This window comes from Ictidomys tridecemlineatus, unplaced genomic scaffold (assembly GCF_052094955.1).
Source record: "Ictidomys tridecemlineatus isolate mIctTri1 unplaced genomic scaffold, mIctTri1.hap1 Scaffold_212, whole genome shotgun sequence".
Taxonomy (NCBI): domain Eukaryota; kingdom Metazoa; phylum Chordata; class Mammalia; order Rodentia; family Sciuridae; genus Ictidomys; species Ictidomys tridecemlineatus.
The window spans coordinates 80,462-98,899 of NW_027521824.1; the positions used below are offsets into that span (position 1 = coordinate 80,462).

The window sequence follows — 18,438 nt, forward strand, 5'->3', positions numbered from 1 at the left end:
TGTGATAACGGAGGGGTGAGGAAGGTGTGAAAGTGCGTGTAAGGTGGGTGTGTGCACTGTGCCAACGTGCACGGTGAGTGTTCACCCAGCATGGTGTGCATCCTGCCATGATGTGTGTGTGTAAAACAATACCCTGCAGTGTGAGTGTGCACATGGTGTGGGTGTTGTTGTGTGTGCATTGTGTTACACACGTGTGTGCACAGGTGCGTACAGTGCGTGTGGCCATGGGTAGGATATACAGGTATGCATATGTGGTCTGTGGATAAACGTGGGGTGTATGTGCAGTGTGAGTATAAACATGCCTTATGCATGTGTGGGCACATGCTGTGTGTGAATGTACATGTGTGACATGTGTGCACATATCAGTATGTGTGCAACCCACGTGTTATCTAGGTGTGCACACGTGGTGTGTATGAGCATAAACTTGTATTTTAATACACATGGTGTGTAAGTATGTGTGACTGCACACGTGTAAACACCACATGATACACTTGTGCACACACCTGGTGTGTGCGGGAGACCCTGCTGCTCGATGCACAGACGTCTCACTCCTACCCCTGCAGAGGAGCAGTGGTGCCCGGAGAGCCTTGTGCCTGGAGTTCCGTGCTGTGTGCCCAGTGCTGGGCCCATGGCGGGGCGGGCTGGGCAGTCCTGATGTGGCTTCTCTGGCTGCTGAGAGAGCCGCGGGCTGTCGTGTGCCTTTGTTTCCAGGAACTTCACCGTAGACACAGCAATTGTGCCTTGTGAGCAAAACCAACTGTCCACATTCGGTACTATTTAGTTATGTTGAAAAAGTCCAGCCTTTTGCACTGGTGCACTGCCGAGTGCCCTGTGATCCTTGCCCGGTCCCCACGCTGCAGAGCAGGGGCTGCCCCTTGACATGCTGTGCTCTCTGCAGTCAGGATGTGCACGGCGCAGCTCTGCAGACAGGGCCACCTCTGCACCCTCTGTGCCCTCTGAGCCCTCTGAGTCCTCTGAGCCCTCTGTGCCCTCTGTGCTGGGTGCACCCTTTAGAGGAGCAGGTCCTGCCTGTATCGTGCAGCCTGGGGACGACTGAAGACGTTCCAGGGCTCATCTCTGGCAGAGAATTGTGACACCAGCCAGGAAGGGACTGGGAGCTTTGCAGTCTGGTGTCGAGTTGGGTTTTCAGCTTTTAATCTCACAAGATCTCTGTGAAATAAGAAATGCATCTGTGCATACATCTCTGTCCCCAGTTCCTGTCACACTGCACCTCACTTGTCACTCCCTGAGTGTCAGGGGCCAGGCGAGCCTTTTGTTGGATAGTTGGTCTCTGCCCTGGTTCCTGCAGCAGAGCTCCCGACCCCGTGCTGGTTGCCGAGTGCAGGGAACATTTTCCATCCCCGTGAAACAGGGCTCCTGGGCTCCTGGACTTTGGCCGGCCCTCCCGGGCGTAGCGGGCCACCACAAGAGCCCAGCCGTGGCTAGAAGTCTGGAGCCATCAGGGGCCCACTGGATCAAGGGGAAGGAACATTCTGGTGGGTTCCCAGGTCACTGGCGGGTGACATGTGGGTTTCCAGGCTGAGGTGGCGACAGGCGCTCGGCTCACTTTGGGAGAACTGGGGGGGCAGGCCAGTTCCTGCCTTCTCCCCCAAGGGTCCTGTCTTAGGACAGGTCTCCGGGACTCCAGGCGGCCAGCAAGGGTGGTGCCCCAGGTCCTGGCGTGATGGGACCAGTCTGCGCCACCCAGATTTATGGGAAAGCCTCACCCCGGGAAAGGCTCTGGCTGTCGCCAGGGAGGAAATTACAGAAGGAGCAGCCCAATAACTCAGAGCGCATGAAGGGTGACCTATCGAAATTTGTGCTCCTTCTACCCGCCACTCCCTGGCCTTTCCCCCCCTCTGGCTTCCAGGGGGCCATTTTTCAAATATTCCAAGCACCTTCAGACTTGCTGCATCTGCAGTCTCTGGGGTTAGAGGACGGAGGGGAAGAGAAATGGCTGAGCTGCCCCTTAGCCCCAGCCCCGGGAGAGGCGCACGCAGGCCGGCCCCACCGCAGCGTGTCTTCAGTCATTGACGTGGAGGGGCCGGGCAGGGTATGGGGAGGAGGACGAGAGGCCCGAGTCCCTGGTTCTGAGAGCAGCTCTGACCCGGGCAGCTGGTCCCCATAGCGCCCTCTCCTTGTCCTCAGAACGTGACTGTGTTTGGAGGCCAGGGCCACAAACGGTAAGGAGGTCTGTGGTGTGGCCCTCTCCTGCAGGACCGATGACCTTAAAAGATGGGATTAGCACACACGGGAAAGACCACGTGAGGACCCAGGAAGAAGACGGCACCGCAAGCCCAGGAGGGACCCCGGAGACGCCCGTCTGCTGCACCTCGATACCAAACCTCCAGCCCCCAGATGCGTGGTCGAAGTCCCCTGGACTGTGGCTTCTGTGGCACCAGCCGTAACCAAACCAGGTGGAGAAGTGGCTGTAATTGTGGAATCGCCCATTAACACAAGAGTGAGCCCAGGCTCAGCTTCCTTCTGGCCGGGTCCCCAGGGCCTGTGGCCTCTCCACCAACCCCCAGGCCCAGTGGCCTCCTCCACCAACCCCCAGGCCCAGGGTCAAGGTTCTGTTGACAGAAGACTCAGTGGAAGAGGCCAGCTGTGAGGACGCCCAGCTTCATTTCCATGGACGTCCTGGTGAGTCCAGCCTTCAGCCAGCCCAGCCCGGGGCCAGCTGGGCCGCCGTGGTTTTGTAAGGCCCCGATGACGGGAGGGTCCTGAGCAGCTGGCCCCCGTGGGAGTCGGCTTCTTTGCCAGACATCCAGCCAGCTGGAGGCTGAGGGGGACGCGTCAGTGCCCCCCGTTCTGCTGCATTGTCCTGGATCCCACCACCCATTTGCTCAGAAGCTCCGGGATCCTCCACCAAGCCCCAGTCTAATACCCACACCGTCTGCGGGATGATGGACGGTATGAGAGCTCTGGTGGAATACAGAATCCAGTGACCGTGGGGTCTGCACACCGAGGGAGGAGCAAAGGATGGTGTCCACAGAATGGTGTGAGAAAGAGGTCAGAAATCTGAGAGCCCCGGGATAAAATCACCACAACAGCTCGCGGGTCTGCATTTTACAAGGCACTCGCTGGCCCAGGTGTAGACAGGTGCCAACAGCTCTGCCTCAGTCCCTTAGGGCTGTGAGGCCTGGAGTGCCATCCTCACCCGGGGCCTCCCCTCTCAGGCCCAGGGAGATCCCTGCCCCCAGCAGGCGCTCATATGGAGGCTGAGCCCCGGACAGGGTCAGCCTTTCACTGCCCGTGTCCTCCCGTGTTTCACAGCAGCCTCGGGAGGTCTGCGGGGCAGGGAGCAGAGGGGGAAGGCCTGTGACCAACTGTGCCCAACGTCACCCAGAACAGAGCCAAGTGGGCCGAGGCGGAGTCCTAGGGGGTGCACCTGGAGCCTGGAGCCAGGGAAGCACAGGGAACAAGAGCCACTGCCCGGGGCTCCAGCCCACAGGGACTCCTGGCCAGCGGTCACATGGCTGGGGGACAAAGGAATCCCTGCCAGCTGCCTGGGCCTCAGAGTCCCTCCACCTCTTTCCTGGACGGTTTCATATACCCGGAGGCCGACCATCCCTGACCTCAGCTCCAAAGCACTGGGTGGGCTTCTGGCCCCCAGCGACTCTGTGGCCTGTCCCTAACCTCTCCAGGGTGACCCACAGATACTCTGTGTCTCAACATGTCACCACGTCCAAAACAGTCAGCGTCCCCCACCCCCACAGGAGGCCTGCCTCTGTCCCTAGGGAGGGGAAAGGTGTGTGTGGCCATGTGCAGGACATACATGTGGACTGTGGGTCAACATGGGGTGTGTGGAGGGCGAGTATAAACATGCCTTATGAGTGTGTGGACACGCACTGTGAGTGAATGCACATGTGTGACATGTACGCACATATCGGTGTGCGTGCAACCCACGTGTTATCTAGGTGTGCACATGTGGTGCACATGTGAGTGTAAACGTGTATTTTAATATACATGGTGTGTAAGAGCGTGTGACTGCACACGTGGGGGGAAGGGCACCTCCGTCCACGGTGGCTTGTGCCAGAGACCTGGGGTTTCCCTTGACCCCGTATCTCCCTTGCCCCATAGTTGACCCCTCTTCAGGCCTTGCCAACGTGGCCTCGGGACATGGCGTGGTCTTCCTCTCCCGTCTTCGAGGCCCTTGCTACAGCCCAAGTCCTGGACCCCACCGCTCTTGATGGACAGCTAGTGGGCTGCCAGGTCCCTGCACCGAAGCTGCTTCCAGGGGGAGATCTCCCACACACCTGCAGGCAGGACCGCAGCCAAACTCCGGAGACCCCGTCTCTGCCTGGGTGGCGGGTGTGGGGGCCTCTTCTCTGCGGCTTGGTTTGTCTTTCTGACGGTACAAACTCCTACTCAGCCTGGATATTGGCTGGGAGATGGTTACCTGTGTCATGGACCGAGTGCCCCTGTCCCCAAGGCCACATGGTGAAGCTGGGACCTCCAGGATGGCGGTGTTTGGAGATGAGGCCTCTGAGGAAAGACTGAAGTGGAATGAGGATGTGACAGTGGGCCTGCGTGACAGCACTGTGTCCTTACGAGAGGGACTTCCTGTCTCCCCAGGTCAAGCACAGAGAAGAGACAGGACTGTGACCGCCTGAGGTCTGGGCATGGGTCCGCAGCCCCGGTCATGGCAGTTGGAGTGGACAGACAGAGACAAAGGTCAAGCTGTGGTTTTTTTATTACACTGTCTCGTTTTGTAAGAGAATCTTTCCAGAAGCCTCGTATTCTAATGTCGTCAACGTATCCATTTCTTCTCAATGATTTTCCTCTTGCGTCTCATTTAAAAACACTTCTTCTCTGTGTGAAATGACCCTCTGTGTTTCACTAGAGATTCTGCTACCAACTCTCATACCTCTGGGATCTGCCTGAGGGGTGTGTGTGTGTGTGTGTGTGTGTGTGTGTGTGTGCGCGCGCGTGTGTGTGTGTGCGCTCACATGTGCATGTGACAGAGGGGCTCTTCTCCCACTGTTTCTGCCCACTGCCCCCTGGGTTGGGTCGCTTTGCCACCCCTGTCCCCTCTGTAAGTTTGGGGCCGTCCGATCGCAGGTTTGGAGAGCAGCCCTGTCTGGTAACTTTCTTTGCTCTCAGGAGCGGCTCTCTGAGCACTCCCTGGTCCTCCAGGGTGGTCCATGCTCTACCAGAGGGAGGCTGCCTGCCAGCGTATCTGGGACTGGACAAGAGGCCCGGCCACCTTGAGGAGGCCGTTAGAGGATTGCTCATTCCTGCGCTGGCTTAGCCCATTTCCTGCAGCTGTAACAAAGTATCAGAGAAGAAAGTCTATTCCATTCTCAGGTTTGGAGGAGGAAAGCCCAAGGCTGGGCAGTCCATCAGGTGGCTTAGGAGTGCGTGACTTCATGGGGGTAGCGTGTGTCAGAGGGACATCCCATGGCACGAGAGGAAGCCAGAGTCCAGGACCTGGGGTCCTGGGGACACCCTCAGGCCACGCCAGCCGGCCCTCCAGCTCCGTGCTCCCCAGAAATAAAGTGACGTTTGGCTTTTGCAGAGCTTTGTTCTGCGGCTGTTTTCCTGATCCACGTGAGTCAGGGCAGTGAAGGGCTCACTGTCTCGTTCTGTCCCCAGGAGGTGACATGCAGCAGTGACCGGTCAATGAAATTCCATCATTTTCTCCATTGTCGCCATTCACCCTGACCTTGTGGGTCCGTGGCCTCCTCGCTGCTCCGTGGCAGTCCCTGTCCTGGGGGTGGCGGTCTGCGTTCCTTCTGTGCCTGAGGACTGGACCACCCGTCCACCTGTCCCAGGGAGCACCCCTCTTCGTTGCCTGGTGTTCAGAGGCCCTCCGTGTTCCCAACTCTCCCTTCTTCCTCGTGGCTCTCAGAGCAGGATCGTTGATTCCGTGAAGAGCCCTGTTTGGGTCTTTACTGAAGTGCGTGGGCTCTGGCCATGCACGCGGCGGGTGATGCCCAGAGACCGCGCCTTTGTCTCTGTGGATCTCTGTGCATGGCCCCGTCGCGGTCTCTGGGGGCTTACTGTCCGCACCTGGGCTTGTCCCCTGTTGCCGAGGATGGGTGTTCCAAGCGCTGGGTTTGGTGTCCTTCATCTCTGGACAGAAGGCATCGGTGCTGGGCTTGGGTCGCTGCCTGGACAGGCCCTCTCATCTGGGCCAGAGTTGACCGCCATTTCCCTGGGCTTTCCCTGTGGCTGCCAGGCCTCCATGGACAGCGCTGACCTTCGCTGCTGCCTCTCCAACGCTGCATTGGTGGTCTGCTTCTCCGTGCGCAGTCTGGGCAGACCTCCAGCCAGGGCTTGGGACGAAAGCACATCCCTCTCCGTCCTGACTCGACCATGACCATGGCCCCCAGAACGTCGTGCTTGACGCGTGTTCTGAGCAGAGACATGACCACAGTGGCCTTCACCGCAGCAAGACACGGTGCCGCATGACAGCAGCAGACGCTGCCGCGTGTCCTGACAGGAGCCACAGGAGAGGTGTCTGGCCGACTGCCCTCCCCCCCCCCCCCCCCCCCGCCCCAGCCCGCCGGCTCTGCTGCGAAATGTGCTGAGTTCTGTGAGGTCCCCTCTCTTGGCCCCAGGTGCAGGATCTGAGGACCCAGCAACTGGGCTTCGCGGTCTGGGGAAGTCCTTCTGCCAGGGAGTGTGTTGTGATTCAGTCACGAGTGGACCCGCTGGGAAGGCTGGGAGGCCGGGTGGGGGACTCCGGGTCCCTGGGTCGGGGTTGGGGGCTCCAGAGCTTGAGATTCCCGCCAGGCCCCCGGGGGGTGCAGGAGAGGCCCAGATCAGCTATTTCCCGTCAGCCCTGACTTTAACCCGCTGGGCTGCCTGGCGCCTCCCGTGGCTCCGCTGGTCCTGTCTGTCCTGAGCCCTCACGGTCCTCGTCCTCTCCTGCCTTGGTGGGGACGACTGGACACTCCTGCTCCATGGGAGGGCCCTGATGGGTAGGGCAGGCCTGGGTCTGTGGCCATCACATCCAAAGGAGTCCCTCGGCCAGGAGGACAGCAGGGGCCCCGCTGTGCGCCTGCAGGACATGAGGTGCGCTTTGGGCACCTGTTGCCAAGGCAGATGCTTCTCTCCCAGACCCAGCATGGCGCTGGGCATCCTCCTCCCACCCCAGGTGCGCCACGTCAGGGCCACACTCTATCCACTGGGTGGGTTCTGTCACTCCTGCTGTTGTCTCGCAAAGTCCAGCTCCCTGCCACCTCCCTGCCAGCTCCCTGCCTCCTCACCACTCACCTCCCCTGCCAGCCTCCCCTGCCAGCCTCACTCACCTCCCTGCCAGCTCCCTGCCTCCTCACCACTGCCCTCACCCACTCACTCACCTGCCTGCCTCCCCTGCCTCCCTTAGCTGCCCACCTCACCCGCCCACCTCACCAAGCCTCGGCTCTGGCAGCCCCAGTTCTCTCTCGTGGTCAGGCCAGGGCCTGCCTCCCTCCCTCCCTGGGAGCTGAGTGCCTGCCACAGCCTTTGGTGGCACCGTGTCTGGCAGGTCAGGGACGATTTGGGGGAGCCAGGCCTTCCAGGACTATGGGTCCAGCACAGTCCGACTGTGCCCTTCTCCTGCCAGCAGCGTCCCGTGGCTCTGCCCTCAGACTGCCCAGGCCTGCGAGCTGTCCCGTCGCCCTGGCCCCGGCCCACCCGGCCTTCTCCCAGCTCTGCCCCTGCTGCCCTGGCCTCCACGTCCCCAGGGCCCAGGTCGGGCCTTTGTGAGGAGTCCGGGAGCAGGAGGAAGGGCTGTATGATGCATATTTCTCCCTGGAGGGGCCCTGCTCCCCAGCGCCTGGGCAAGCTGGCACTGTGTGCGCTGCTTCCCACACTGTCACTGCCGTCCCCTGCCGGCAAGGGCTGTCCTGACCTGTTCCCTCTCCTCACCGCCTCTTCGGCACCCGTAAGGCTCTGTCCAGAGGCTGCTTCCTCCAATGACCCGCTCTCCTGCCCCAGGAGCCTTCCTGCCCAGGGCTGTGACCTCCACTCTGGGCCAGAGGCAGAGACAACCGCACCCCGCACGGTGCACCTCTGCCTGGCCCTGCGTCTCCGGAGCCTGGCGCTGCGGGTGGCACACAGTGCAGAGGCTGGCACGGGAAGCTGGGCGGTGCGGTGTCCACAACTGGGGCGCTATGTGACTGGGTTCTGGGTTCTGGGTTCTGTGTGACTGGGTTCTGGGTTCTGGGTGACTAGGTTCTGGTGACTGGGGTTCTACGTGGCTGGGTTCTGGGTGACTGGGTTCTGGATGACTGGGTTCTGGGTGACTGGGTTCTGGGTGACTGGGTTCTGGGTTCTGTGGACTGGGTTCTGGGTGACTGGGTTCTGGGTGACTGGGTTCTGGGTTCTGTGGACTGGGATTCTGGGTGACTGGGTTCTTGTGACTGGGTTCTGTGGACTGGGTTCTGGGTTCTGGGTGACTGGGTTCTGGGTTTTGGGTTCTGGTGACTGGGTTCTGGGTTCTGGGTGACTGGGTTCTGGGTGACTGGGATTCTGGGTGACTGGGTTCTGGGTGACTGGGTTCTGGGTTCTGGGTTCTGGGTGACTGGGTTCTGGGTTCTGGGTTCTGGGTGACTGGGTTCTGGGTTCTGGGTTCTGGGTGACTGGGTTCTGGGTGACTGGGTTCTGGGTGCCTGGGTTCTAGGTTCTGTGTGACTGGGTTCTGGGTGACTGGGTTCTGGTGACTGGGTTCTGGTGACTGGGTTCTGGGTTCTGTGTGACTGGGTTCTGGTGACTGGGTTCTGGGTTCTGGGTGACTGGGTTCTGGGTGACTGGGTTCTGGGTGCCTGGGTTCTGGGTGACTGGGTTCTGGGTGACTGGGTGACTGGGTGACTGGGTTCTGTGTGACTGGGTTCTATGTGACTGGGTTCTGGGTTCTGGGTGCCTGGGTTCTGGGTGACTGGGTTCTGGGTGACTGGGTGACTGGGTTCTGGGTGACTGGGTTCTGGGTGACTGGGTGACTGGGTGACTGGGTTCTGTGTGACTGGGGTTCTGGGTGACTGGGTTCTGGGTGACTGGGTGACTGGGTGACTGGGTTCTGGGTTCTGGTGACTGGGTTCTGGGTGACTGGGTTCTAGGTTCTGGGTGACTAGGTTCTGGGTTCTGGGTGACTGGGGTTCTGGGTGACTGGGTTCTGGTGACTGAGGTTCTGGGTGACTGGGTTCTGGTGACTGAGGTTCTGGGTGACTGGGTTCTGGGTGACTGGGGTTCTACGTGGCTTGGTTCTGGGTTCCAGGTGACTGGGTTCTGGTGGCTGGGTTCTGGGTTCTGAGTTCTGGGTGACTGGGTTCTAGGTGACTGGGTTCTGTGGACTGGGATTCTGGGTGACTGGGTTCTGGGTGATTGGGTTCTGGGTGACTGGGTTCTGGGTGACTGGGGTTCTAGGTGGCTGGGTTCTGGGTGACTGGGTTCTGGGTGACTGGGTTCTGGTGACTGGGGTTCTACATGGCTGGGTTCTGTGTGACTGGGTTCTGGTGACTGGGTTCTGGGTTCTGGGTGACTGGGTTCTGGGTTCTGGGTGACTGGGTTCTGGGTTCTGGGTGACTGGGGTTCTGGGTGACTGGGGTTCTGGGTGACTGAGGTTCTGGGTGACTGGGTTCTGGGTGACTGGGTTCTGGGTGACTGGGGTTCTACATAGCTTGGTTCTGGGTTCCGAGTGACTGGGTTCTGGTGGCTGGGTTCTGGGTTCTGGGTTCTGGGTTCTGGGTTCTGGGTGACTGGGTTCTAGGTGACTGGGTTCTGTGGACTGGGGTTCTGGGTGACTGGGGTTCTGGGTGACTGGGTTCTGGTGACTGGGGTTCTACATGGCTGGGTTCTGGGTTCTGGATGACTGAGTTCTGGTGACTGGGGCTCTGGGTGACAATTCCAGACATGTGTACAGTGTGCACTAATCAAAGCCAGCCACACTCTTTCCACCCCACCCTAGCACCCTTCCCAGGCCCTGGCCACCACTTTCCCACTTGGAGGCCGACGCTTCTTCAGTGTTCACCTTTCTGTTCTGGCTCACTTCACTTAATGTCCTCCAGCTCCATCGAGTTTGCTGTAAATGACAGGACTTTGTTCTTCTTTGTGGCTGAATAGTACTCCATTGTGCATGTATCCCCTGAATTTTCCTGTCTATCCATCTGTTGACGGGGACCTGGACCAGTTCCTTAACTTAGCAACCGCGGATGAGGCTGCCATAAACACAGGCAAGTGTTTCTTTTGCATTCTGATTTTTCTTTCCTTTAGATTCCCACCCAGGCGTGGGTTGGCTGGACCAGGAGGCAGGCTGTCTTAGAGTTCCCAGGAAACTCCAGGCTGTGCCGACTGCCACTCCTATCAGCAGTGCCCAAGGGTCCCTCTTCTCCACACCCTTGCCAGTATTTGTTGTTTTTTGTGTTTTTTTTTAAATTCACATTTTAAAATGCATTCATTTACTTGTTCCAGCTGGTTCTACATGAGGACAGGATGTCTTTCAACTCGTAGTACACAAACGGAGCCCAAGTTTTCATTTCTCTGGTTGGACACGAAGTCCAGCCACACCATTCATGCCTTCATACATGGACCCAGGGGCTTTTCGGGTGCTGTATTTCCATGGCCCTGTCCTGGTTGGAATTTCATTTTGCATTCCCTGTGGACAACCACACCCATCACTTTTCTGTGCACAAGTCGCTGTTTGTGTTTCTTCTTTGGAGAAGAGGTCCACTCAGATCATTTCCCCTTTTTTTAAATGGGACTGCCTGGGTTTCTGTCATGAGGCCCTGGGTTCCTTGCAGATTCTGTCACTGACCCGCTGGCCGATCATGGCAGGCAAGACTTCCTCTCGTTTTCCAGGTCATTTCTTCTCACTGCTGACTGTGTCCTGGGTGGTGCGGGAGCCTTTTAGTTGGACGTAGCACCATTTGTCGAGTTTTGCTTGTTGCCTGTGCTTTGGTCCTACCCAGAAGGTCTCTTTCTGCACCGGCGTCTGGAAGCATGGCCCCCTTTTCCTCCGGTTCTTTCCTCCTTCACACCACCAGCCCCTGGCTGCTGAGCTGGAGGCCAGGGTGTGCCTGCTTTCCCAGGTTCTGCAGCACAGCCCTGCGGGGCCCAGGGAGGGGGCGCTCAGCCTCCCAAGAGCTGGGTCCAAACTGGAATCTTTCAGCAGCGCTTAGGAGCCTGGTGAGTCCGCTGCCTCGCTAAAAGGAAAGTTTTCCGGAACTCTTTGTTCAGGAAGTGGGTTTGACTTTACTGATGGCTGATTCCCTGCGGGTAACAGGGAATTGCAAAAAGGCTCTGGAGTTAAGTGTCCACTTACTCTCAAAGACGAGGCAGATATGCATATAAAATGTACAGTCTCGTGCTTGAGCACTCTTGGGGAGGTGGCTTTTAAGCCTCTGTGGCTCTTGGTGCCATCTCCCGCAATTTCCTACCCTGCCACCATGGTCATGCTGGGGCTGGGGGGACGCCATGTCTGGCATCCCAGGGTCCTGGGCAGGTCTAAAGGGAATTCTTGATTCAGAAATGGATGAAATAAATCCAGACCAAAAATACTGCAGTGCGGGGGTGTGCACGTGAGCTATTTGTGAGAAATTTCAAGTCTTTTGAGGTAAAAATCGATTTACAAAGAAAACAAGCCCAGCCACGGAAAGTCACCGGTTCTGTTCACTCTGGGTCCTATTTGCATAGAAAGCAAGCTGCCGATGATGCTTTAGCCGAGCGCAGATTAACACTGGATTTGCATACTCTCGTGCCTTCCATTTCTGGAGAGGTTGAAATGAGTTGCTTGATTAAGCCTTGGTCCATCTCTTTTAATTTATTCGATTTTTTTAAAGTTATCAGCTGTTTAAGGTGGAGCACCTCGGAACCTTGGAATGAAGCACTGGCTGGTGGGGTGCTTTGTCCCCTTCCATAACCAGGTGTGACCCACTCCCACTCCTACAAAGGTGTAAGGGTCTGGCGAACGATGGAGGAAGAGACCACCAAGAGACCGACTCATGCAACAGCAAAAGGGGGTTTATTGAGGATCCAGTGCACTGGGGCTCCAGGCTCACTCAAGAAGGGACAGCGACCAAGAGCCCGGAGCAGGGGTTGAGCAGTGCTTAAGTACACTTTTTGGGGAGGGTGGGGGCTTTGCATACATCAGAGCAAATCATCATGAGGTGCGGGAAAATCAAACAACGTCTCTCAAACATGATTAGTACATTCATTGGCGGGAACAGGTCGGGCGGGAGTGATAGGTCACTCCTAAGGAGGGGGATACATTCAAACTGATTGGTTTGGGCCCTGAGGTGCCTACGTGCCTAGCTGCACAGGGTCCAAGTTGTTAAACAACTAAGTGGTCAAGGAGGATTATTTAATGGGCAGTCCCGGGAATTGTCCTAACAGCTACAGGAATTTCAGGCTTTGAGTGTAGCATAGAAACTTAACAATACCTGGTCCTTTACATTTTAACTCAGGCTTTGCAGCTTAGAAACTCTACAATACCTGTTCCTTTACATTTTAACTTCAGTTTCTTTTATCCTTTCAAAGGGACCTGTAAATGTTGAGGTGGGATTGCAATAAATCACTCAGTCAATCTCTAAGCCGGGAATGGAAACTTTATTCACCAGCCTGTGGTCCAGATCCACCAGCAGGCAGGCCAAGGGCAGGCTGCAGGTCTACACCCTTCGACCCTCTCGGGGTCTGAGTACACCTTTTATAGTCCAAAACCATCTTAAAGTAGAAGTGGCTGTTGATATGATTCAAAACCATAAACAAACGTCATGAGATCTAAAATCATAAGCAGAAAAGGGAGTGGCCAAAAGGTCCCTAGTTGTGTACAAGTTACAGAATGGTCACCAACGTCTAGAGAGTCAGTCTCTGCCAGGGCACATGGTCCAGGGAAGACGGGAACCCAAGAGAAAACACTTTTACATTGTGTAAGAATCGCCATTTTGTGTTGGCAAACATGCTATGCTAGGCAACTGTTGACAGGAGCAGAGGCAGGGCTTTCCCTGGGAGAAGGCTTTCCAACATGACGTGGAGGCTCAGGGCAAAATGGAGTCTGTTTGGTCACTGCCCACATAGCCTGGGCCATGACATAATAGGGCCTCACAAGTTCTTTTGTTGTTGTTGTTTATTTATTGTAATTTGTTATACCTGACAGCAGAGTGCATTATAATTCATATTACCCATATAAAGCACAACTTTTCACGTCTCTGGTTGTACACATCGCAGAGTCACCAACCATGTCTTCATGCATGTACTCGGGGTAATGATGGCCATCTCATTCCACCATCTTTCCTACCACCCTGTCCTCTCCCTTACCCTCCCTACCCTTTGCCCTATCTGAAGCTCCTCCATCCCCCCATGCTCTCCACTCATCCCCTTAATGGATCAGCATCTTTTGGTTTTTTGGGGATTGACTTTCTTCTCTTAGCATAATATTCTCCAACTCCATCCATTTACCTGCGAATGCCTGGATTTTATTCTCTTTAAATGCTGAGTAATTTTCCATTGTGTATATGTACCACATTTTCTTTATGCATTCAACTATTGAGGTGTATCTAGGTTGGTTCCACAGGTTAGCTATTATGAATGGTGCTGCTATAAACATTGATGTGGCTGTGTCCCTGTAGGAGGCTGTTCTTAAGTCCTTTGGGTATAAACCGAGGAGAGGGATAGCTGGGTCAGATGGTGGTTCCATTCCCAGTTTTCCAAGGAATCTCCTTACTGCTTTCCATATTGGCTGCACCAATTTGCGGTCCCACCACACCCTCGCCAACACTTACTGTTGTTTGTCCTCACAATAGCTGCCATTCTGACTGGAGTGAGATGATGTCTTAGAGTAGTTTTGATTTGCATTTCTCTAATTGCCACAGATGATGAACATTTTTTCATGTATTTGTTGGTTGATTGTATATCCTCTTCTGAGAAGTGTCTGTTCAGGTCCTTGGTCCATTTGTTGATTGGGTTGTTTGTTTTTGTGGCATTAAGATTTTTGAGTTCTTTATAGACCCTGGAGATTGGTGCTCTGTGTGATGTGTGTTGGTAAAACTTTGCTCCCATCCTTAGGCTCTCTATTCACCTTACTGGTGGTTTCTTTTGCTTAGAAGAAGATTTTAAGTTTGAATCCATCCCATTTATTGATTTTTGTTTTTAATTCTTGAGCTATAGGAGTCTTATTGAAGAAGTCAGGGTCTAATCCTACCTAATGGAGACTTGGGCCTATTTTTCCTTTGTTAGGTGCAGGGTCTCTGGTCTAATTCCTAGGTCCTTGATCCACTTTGAGTTGAGTTTTGTGCATGGTGAGAGACAGGGGTTTAATTTCATTTTATTGCATGTGGATTTCCAGTTTTCCAAGCACCATTTGTTGAAGAGGTTGTCTTTTCCCCAATGTATGTTTTTGGCTCCTTTGTCTAATATAAGATAACTGTAATTATATTGGTTAGTCTCTGTGTCCTCTATTCTGAACCCCTGGTCTATAAGTCTATTTTGGTGCCAATACCTGCCAAGGCCAATGTCTCGGCTTGGCACAAGATTCAGGAGGCACTCACAGCTTTGTAGGTTCAAACAGCAATTCTTTATTCCAGCTCTCACACCACCTCCACACAGGTCCAGGGACAATCGCGTTCTGCCGTCTCCCGCACCAACAACCTACTCCACGAGGCTCTCTCCAAATCCCATTTTAATCTCACGAGAATTCAACGGGAACAAGCAGCAGGAACACCCTAATCCCGGCAATAATCTTCAACCGCCAACTTCCCTAAAACCCATTATCTTAAACTGGCAACGCCTTAAACTCAAGGAGCCGGTTACTTCCTCAAACCTGATCAGCTCTAAACCCGAATCTGCCTTGGTCCTTGAGCAAGGTCACCTTATTAAAGCATGCATGCAATGTTCCATCAAATGTCCTCTAAGCAGCATGGGGTACGCTTGGCAAGGAAATTTCGATGCGTCATTCCTACTTGGTAATGGCCCTCAGCAAATACCATGCTGTTTTTGGAACTAACAGATCCACCCCAAGGCATATCATAATGAAAATGCAAGACATACAGGATGAGGAGAGATCTGTTGTGATTTTGTACATTTGGCATCCTATAAGCGTCTTGTATTGGATTTTCCAATTTATTCTTCATGTTTGGAAATTTTCTAATATTATTTCATCGAATAGATGACTCCTTCCTTTGGTTTGGATCTCTATGCCTTCCTCTATCCCAATGATTCTTAACTTTGGTCTTTTCATGTTACCCCACAATTCTTGAGTGTTCTGCTCGTGGTTTCTTACCGTCCTCTCTGTGTGGTCAACGTTCTTGTCAAGATGATATATTTTGACAAGAATTGTCTGAGCTCCTGTCTTCCAAGTGATCTAATCTGTTGGTGGTGTTGTGTATTGAGCTTTTAATTTGGTTTATTGTTTCTTTCATTTCAAAGATTTGTCTGTTTTTTGTTTTTTCAGAACCTTTGTCTCCTTATTGAAGTAATCTTTTGCTTCCTGTATTTGCTTATGTAGCTCTTTATTAAAATGGTCTTTTGCTGCCTGGATTCGCTCTCTTATGTCATCCTTTAATTCACAGAACATTTTAATCACGTAACCCTGCACTCCTTCTCTGTAATTCCTTCTGCTGTAGTGGCCTGGAGTCTAATAATGTAGAACCTTGGTTGATTTGGGGACACTTTCTTCCCTTGTTTTTTTTTTTATGTTGTTTGTGTGCCTTCCCTTCTAGTACTGCAATCTGAGGGTTTATCGTTTTCACCCTACAGGCTTATAGTGTCCTTGCAGGGTTTAATACCTGTCCTTTGAGGGGGAGGATAATCTTAACAGACCCCAATACAACCAGTACAACCTGAAACCAAATAGCTGCTATGAAGACGTATACAGTTTGGTCACAATGTTCGGAAATAGTTCAATTATTATCTTCAATATAAACAGTAGGTTTGCAAAAGGGTCTACAGTTTCTGATGTGAACAAAGAACTGGGGGTGGGGGTTAGGATGAGATGTTGAGGGGGAAGGAGGTGAGGATAGAGTTATTACATCTTAGAAAGCCTGAAAAAGAAATCTAAGGGAGTTGGTTAGTAGCAGGAGAAGAGAGCGGAAGTGATTGGGGTAGACAAGTGAGCAGGAGGTTAGTAGAGCACATGAATCAAACACACACCAATATCAAGAAGAATAAAAATGTAAAAATAGGAGATAAAAGAAGAGACAACACCACCGGAATGCACTATTCAGACCTCCCAGTCCTCGGTAGCCTGGTTCATGAAAAGCAGTTGGTTTCACAAATGTTGGGGACGTGAGGGCAGGAGAAGAAAGAGCAAGAGGAAAAACCTCGAATGAGGAAACCAGGATTATTTTTGTTGGAAATCAGTATCTCTCCTGCTTCCCTTCTCATCCTGCAGGGGGGTTGTCTGTCCTTAGCTGGTTTCTCCACCCTCAGGATGGTGCAGGTTATTCGGGTGGGAGAGCTGGTCTCAGGTGCGGGGCTCCTGGAGGTGGGGGATGGCACTTGCCCTTTCTGATGGGAGACGGCACCCCAAGTATCTCCTCTGGGGCCCGCTGGTCTGATGTGGGCGCCTGGTCTTTCTCCTTATATCACCTGTAGACCTCATGGTTCCCGGTCTCTAGTTTAGTCTCTAATCTGTATCCCACTCACCCCTCCCTCTCTACTTCCTAACTGGGGACCTTTCTCTCCTAGAGGTCTTGTGGGATGAGCCCTGGGGACTGTGCACCTGTCACCGGAGAGCTGTTTTGTATTGGGCAGTCACTGTGCCAGGTGGCAGGTGCCGGGCAGACGGGGAGGCTGGATACTGTCAGGACCTGCCCAGCCAGAGTTCCAAGCTGGGAGTTGTCCCAACTAAAGATGGTGATGAAGGTGTCCCAAGATGGAGGTGGCTGCTTTCAGCGATGAGGAGAGGGTTGTGGTTGACATGGTGTTGGGCAATGTGTCATAGACGTGGCTCTGTGGCATGCAGTGTTGTGACTGTCGGCTGTCTCCAGATGTGGGTGCCTGTGCGATGCAGGCAACCTATAGCGTGTAGGGGACTATGGTAGTGGCTGCAGAGTCCCAAGATGGAGGTGACCAGAGGAGCCCCACTCTGGTGGATGGGGGTCCACATGGGGGTGGCAGCCAGGGTTCCTGCACAGGGGCAGTGGCGGGTGTCCTGTGTGGGAGTCGTGCCGGGATTCCTGCTCCGGTGGGTGGCCGGGAGCCCTGCTCAGATGCTGATCCTGGTAGTCCTGCTGGGGCACCCGGAGTCCTGCACTGTCGCTGAGGCCTGGACCCCTGTCCGCACGGCAGCCATGGTTCCTGCCCAGGAGCAGCTGTGGGGGTCCTCGATCACTCGCAGAGTGGAGCCACACAGAACATCGTTTCCCTTCAGCCGGGTCTTGCGGCTCCTCCTCGATAGGTTCTTTGAAGCCCGTGGACTACACTTCCCTCCCACGGCCCCCGAGGGCCAGCGCCATGGGTGAACCGGTGTGCCCGACTAGGGGTGCCCGACTAGGGGTGCCCGACATGGACTTGAACCCACTTCCTGGTAACGAGAGCTTTGTGAGTTACCAGCTGCCCTGTGCCTGTTCCCTCCCTCGCACAACATGAGAGGGTGTGGGGGGCGGGGGGGCGCCCTGCAGCCTGGGTCCCTGGAGCCCTGAGCCTCGCCCCCGCAGGCCTTCAGGAAGCTCGGTGATGACCTTGCAGTGCCGCTGTTGGGCCGGCCACCCTATTGGCCTTCTGGTCATTTGCTTTTATCCTACGTCTCCACGGGATCAAAGTGGCTTTGAGAGGCACTGGTTGGTTCCTGTGAATCCAAGTGGCATTATTTCTCTTTTCTAAATTTCTTTTGTAAAGTGACAAATAAAAATTATATATGTTTATGGTACGTGGAGCCAAGTTTGAAATACGAGGGACGGCCCAGTGAGCTGATGACTAGGTGCATGGTGGTGAGCAGCGTTGACTCTGCATCTGAGGCTTCAGTTAAGGACACATTGTGGTCCCCACATGCTGTTGAACCTGCTATTCTAACTACAATGACCCACACTCCCCACCATTCTCCAACCTCAACTGGCACAGGCGGCCCTGACTCTGAACCCTCCAAAGACTGAAATGGATGCTCCCTGGGCACGTTTGTTTCAATCAAGAAAGACTCATTGTTCCCAGCTGTCCAGAGTACAGAGAGAGGCCACTGGCCCTTGGTGAGGGGAGGACATGGTCTTTAGTCCTGTGTTTTTGCCTGGACCCTGTCTATCTGGGCACCAAGCACATGCTTGAAGGGCGATTATTAAATTAGGTTCACATCATCAGTGTGCAGTGGGGATGGGTGTGGGCAGAGAATGGGGGCTCCCTCAGGTCAGTGCCCAGCTGGGCACTGACCCTGGAGCTGCCAGCAACCTCCACCAGCTGCCATGTGGCTTGACAAGGCCTCCGAGGTGCAGAGTGGGAGGGCCCCAGCCACATGCCCTCCATGGCCCAGGCCTCCCCCCAGAGTCTGATCTTCCTTCCTTTGGACCTTCACCACCTTCTCAGGGTCAG

At 54.7% G+C, this 18,438-nt stretch overlaps 1 long non-coding RNA gene across 1 annotated transcript; it reads left to right on the forward strand.

Annotated features, from left to right (window-relative positions):
- Nucleotides 1–1,642: 1,642 nt before the first annotated feature.
- On the forward strand, nt 1,643–5,520 carry LOC144373021 (uncharacterized). Its single transcript, XR_013432825.1, has 2 exons — nt 1,643–2,643; nt 4,579–5,520. It is a non-coding gene; the product is annotated as an uncharacterized LOC144373021 (long non-coding RNA).
- The last annotated feature ends 12,918 nt before the right edge of the window (nt 5,521–18,438 follow it).